This window comes from Sinocyclocheilus grahami, unplaced genomic scaffold (assembly GCF_001515645.1).
Source record: "Sinocyclocheilus grahami isolate Dianchi unplaced genomic scaffold, SAMN03320097.WGS_v1.1 scaffold17.1, whole genome shotgun sequence".
Lineage (NCBI taxonomy): Eukaryota > Metazoa > Chordata > Actinopteri > Cypriniformes > Cyprinidae > Sinocyclocheilus > Sinocyclocheilus grahami.
Genome location: NW_015505196.1, coordinates 1,736,374 through 1,741,611, shown reverse-complemented (window position 1 = coordinate 1,741,611; position 5,238 = coordinate 1,736,374). Strand labels below are relative to the sequence as shown.

General features: G+C 39.1%; 1 pseudogene; it reads right to left on the bottom strand.

Annotated features, from left to right (window-relative positions):
- LOC107550786 (centrosomal protein of 44 kDa-like) overlaps window positions 1–1,251 on the bottom strand; it is a 10,267-nt pseudogene extending 9,016 nt beyond the window's left edge.
- Between the last annotated feature and the right edge of the window lie 3,987 nt (window positions 1,252–5,238).

The window sequence follows — 5,238 nt, the reverse complement described above, 5'->3', positions numbered from 1 at the left end:
TCGGTGAGTGACTGATTCACGTTTATGCTACCTCTATTCGTGTGTTGCTGCCTCAATTATCATGTTATGTGTTATGCTGTTTAACACCTTTATCTTTGTGCAGCCCCTGACAGTAATGTTGTTGCTTCTGCCCTGTTCTCAGCGCAGCCAACGTTATTAATGACCAGATATGCAAATTTCGTATGCCTGGGCATTAGACGCTCATTGGCTTATCTCCACCTATCAGCTGCGAGCCCGCCTAACAAGCGTCGCTATTGGTTGGGAATTGTGTGTGTTCTATCTTCGCTGAGTGTGTAACTTGTACAGGCTGCTCGTAGTCTCTCTCACGGCGGGATTGAATATCGTTCCCATAACGGAGAAATATCTCCGTGATGTCTCGTGAAAGCTCGAGAGGGAATGCTCCGGTTACTATCATAACCTCGGTTCCCTGAGAGCGGGAACGAGACATAACGGTGGTCGCAGTGTTCGCTGCTCGATCAGCTAACCTGCGTTCAGTATCAGATTCTGACATAATTGTCGCGTGCACCGCATGTTATACTGCCTCTCGAGCTCGTCAGTATTGCATGTGATTTGCATACTTCGCGTCAATTGACCAGATATTTGGACTGGCGGGAGCCAATAGGACTTCAGGAAAGGTTGGAAGGGAAGGAGTTCCCGTAACGGAGAAATATCTCTGTGATGTCTCGTTCCCGCTCTCAGGGAACCGAGGTTATGATAGTAACCGGAGCGTTTTCTTTGTACGTTTAGATTCCAGCAAATAATGAGAGAGCTATTATTTTTGGTAGCATTATTCCTTTAACATTCATCATATTTCATACCTTTGATAGTCCACTTCTATGGGATAGTTCAGAGAACAGAGACGCTTCCAGCTTTCTCAGACATGCTTTCAGATCACCAGTGGCCATCTCTGTCATTTTCAGGATGGATTTAATCAAGAATTACATTTCAGTAATAAAAGTACCGCTGTCAATTTACCATTTTATTGACCATACAATGTAAAAAAAAAAACAGATCTTGGCATGTTGTTTTAACAAGTGCATCTTTTGTTTTAACGTTACTTGATTATATTTCGCACTTGATTTGCGTTTGTAGTAAAATCACAACTGTGTCTTACCGATGACTATATTTTATAGTAATCCAGAGTTACTGCTAATTTCTCCCTTTTGTTTTTGCCGCTGAAATATTCGGGTTTGTTGTGATTGGTTTCTATGCACCGGAGACGACGGTTCAAACCAGTGTTTCACTTCTACACATTCATGTCTTCGATTATTTCTTTTAAATAGTTTCCGTTTAATAGGTTTTTGAGTTAAACGTAAAACACATGTTTACAAATTTGGTAATGTAACTTCATGCAATGATTTATTTACTAATGTATTTATTTCATTACTTCACGTATTTAATAAATCATTGTTTATTTATTTTATTGATTTAATCATTACTTCGTTCATTCAGTGTCTTCATTTTAGATTTAATTTAATTTCTAAACATACGAATTTGTCAAACATGGTGAAAAAAAACCTTGCTGTCGAAAGTGCAAGTGTCTGTACCTGTGGTTGATTTACTCTGAGAGATTTGCGTCACTTCCACCAATAACAAGAAAAGTCAGTCTGGCCAGAGTGGAGGAGGAGGAGGAGGAGCGGGAGGAGCGAGTGGACTGATGAATGATAGCGTCTCAGGACTGTCTCACCTCGATCAGCGGCGTTGGAGCTGTCAAGATGGCTGTCCTGGGCTCCTGTTAAAGGACTGCGATAATTTCATCCGTGAGACAGTGGCAGATCAGCAAGTCATTTCGTCGCGGCGGCGGTAGAAGTATTTCACACACACAGAGGTGGGTGGTGCTGCTTTGAGCAATTGACGCTACGAAAATAAAAACGGTAGAGTTCCATGCGTCACTTTGCCTAACGTCCAATCACAGTTCGAGTTTGTGTGTCAAATTGGCATTTCAACCAATCGTTATAGAGAGAGGCGGGACTTTGTGCTTCAGCCAAACATGATGGAAGACCTATTGCTAAGAAAATATAAGCTGTAGGAAACCTCAATTTGTGGGCCACTCATTACACTCACAAGTTTAATAGCGTGAAACTCTAAATAATAGATGTTTATTTATAATATATAGCGTCTCAGAGCTTAAGTTTATATGTTTTATACTTAAGTAACGTGTCAGATGAGTTCTCCTTTGTTAGGACTGAAATCTGAAAGGCTACTGATATGTAAATAAAGGTCAGGGTTTATACTACGTTTTAAGTACTTTTTGCGTAATAAACTGACCTCAAATGTATTTTTTCAGATACTGTAATTAGGATTTTGTGCTATAGCTTGTTCTTTCCAGCTTGTCATTCATTGCACTGTCACAATTTACAGTAAACAGTTTGTTGTCAAGAGTAACACAATTAGAACATGCATGCCAGACCTGTTTACTTTCACTTTTAATAGAAACACAAGAGTTAGATGAGCTAAACCATGTCTAAAAAAAATAAAAGTTCAAAAATAACTTTAAAAAGCGTATATATATATATATATATATATATATATATATATATATATATATATATATATATATACCTCCTGGGCGTGGTCGAGAGGTATGTCTATTCAAGATATATGCTTTGCAGCCGGCTGGTCTTCCCAGAATACCGTCGCCAGGTTTTACAAGCTGGACGTTCAGTCCTTAGCTCCCGACTGCTCTCGGTGAGTGACTGATTCACGTTTATGCTACCTCTATTCGTGTGTTGCTGCCTCAATTATCATGTTATGTGTTATGCTGTTTAACACCTTTATCTTTGTGCAGCCCCTGACAGTAATGTTGTTGCTTCTGCCCTGTTCTCAGCGCAGCCAACGTTATTAATGACCAGATATGCAAATTTCGTATGCCTGGGCTTTAGACGCTCATTGGCTTATCTCCACCTATCAGCTGCGAGCCCGCCTAACAAGCATCGCTATTGGTTGGGAATTGTGTGTGTTCTATCTTCGCTGAGTGTGTAACTTGTACAGGCTGCTCGTAGTCTCTCTCACGGCGGGATTGAATATCGTTCCCATAACGGAGAAATATCTCCGTGATGTCTCGTGAAAGCTCGAGAGGGAATGCTCCGGTTACTATCATAACCTCGGTTCCCTGAGAGCGGGAACGAGACATAACGGTGGTCGCAGTGTTCGCTGCTCGATCAGCTAACCTGCGTTCAGTATCAGATTCTGACATAATTGTCGCGTGCACCGCATGTTATACTGCCTCTCGAGCTCGTCAGTATTGCATGTGATTTGCATACTTCGCGTCAATTGACCAGATATTTGGACTGGCGGGAGCCAATAGGACTTCAGGAAAGGTTGGAAGGGAAGGAGTTCCCGTAACGGAGAAATATCTCTGTGATGTCTCGTTCCCGCTCTCAGGGAACCGAGGTTATGATAGTAACCGGAGCGTTTTCTTTGTACGTTTAGATTCCAGCAAATAATGAGAGAGCTATTATTTTTGGTAGCATTATTCCTTTAACATTCATCATATTTCATACCTTTGATAGTCCACTTCTATGGGATAGTTCAGAGAACAGAGACGCTTCCAGCTTTCTCAGACATGCTTTCAGATCACCAGTGGCCATCTCTGTCATTTTCAGGATGGATTTAATCAAGAATTACATTTCAGTAATAAAAGTACCGCTGTCAATTTACCATTTTATTGACCATACAATGTAAAAAAAAAAACAGATCTTGGCATGTTGTTTTAACAAGTGCATCTTTTGTTTTAACGTTACTTGATTATATTTCGCACTTGATTTGCGTTTGTAGTAAAATCACAACTGTGTCTTACCGATGACTATATTTTATAGTAATCCAGAGTTACTGCTAATTTCTCCCTTTTGTTTTTGCCGCTGAAATATTCGGGTTTGTTGTGATTGGTTTCTATGCACCGGAGACGACGGTTCAAACCAGTGTTTCACTTCTACACATTCATGTCTTCGATTATTTCTTTTAAATAGTTTCCGTTTAATAGGTTTTTGAGTTAAACGTAAAACACATGTTTACAAATTTGGTAATGTAACTTCATGCAATGATTTATTTACTAATGTATTTATTTCATTACTTCACGTATTTAATAAATCATTGTTTATTTATTTTATTGATTTAATCATTACTTCGTTCATTCAGTGTCTTCATTTTAGATTTAATTTAATTTCTAAACAAACGAATTTGACAAACATGGTGAAAAAAAAACCTTGCTGTCGAAAGTGCAAGTGTGTGTACCTGTGGTTGATTTACTCTGAGAGATTTGCGTCACTTCCACCAATAACAAGAAACGTCAGTCTGGCCAGAGTGGAGGAGGAGGAGGAGGAGCGAGTGGACTGATGAATGATAGCGTCTCAGGACTGTCTCACCTCGATCAGCGGCGTTGGAGCTGTCAAGATGGCTGTCCTGGGCTCCTGTTAAAGGACTGCGATAATTTCATCCGTGAGACAGTGGCAGATCAGCAAGTCATTTCGTCGCGGCGGCGGTAGAAGTATTTCACACACACAGAGGTGGGTGGTGCTGCTTTGAGCGATTGACGCTACGAAAATAAAAACGGTAGAGTTCCATGCGTCACTTTGCCTAACGTCCAATCACAGTTCGAGTTTGTGTGTCAAATTGGCATTTCAACCAATCGTTATAGAGAGAGGCGGGACTTTGTGCTTCAGCCAAACTTGATGGAAGACCTATTGCTAAGAAAATATAAGCTGTAGGAAACCTCAATTTGTGGGCCACTCATTACACTCACAAGTTTAATAGCGTGAAACTCTAAATAATAGATGTTTATTTGTAATATATAGCGTCTCAGAGCTTAAGTTTATATGTTTTATACTTAAGTAACGTGTCAGATGAGTTCTCCTTTGTTAGGACTGAAATCTGAAAGGCTACTGATATGTAAATAAAGGTCAGGGTTTATACTACGTTTTAAGTACTTTTTGCGTAATAAACTGACCTCAAATGTATTTTTTCAGATACTGTAATTAGGATTTTGTGCTATAGCTTGTTCTTTCCAGCTTGTCATTCATTGCACTGTCACAATTTACAGTAAACAGTTTGTTGTCAAGAGTAACACAATTAGAACATGCATGCCAGACCTGTTTACTTTCACTTTTAATAGAAACACAAGAGTTAGATGAGCTAAACCATGTCTAAAAAAAATAAAAGTTCAAAAATAACTTTAAAAAGCGTATATATATATATATATATATATATATATATATATATATATATATATATATATATATA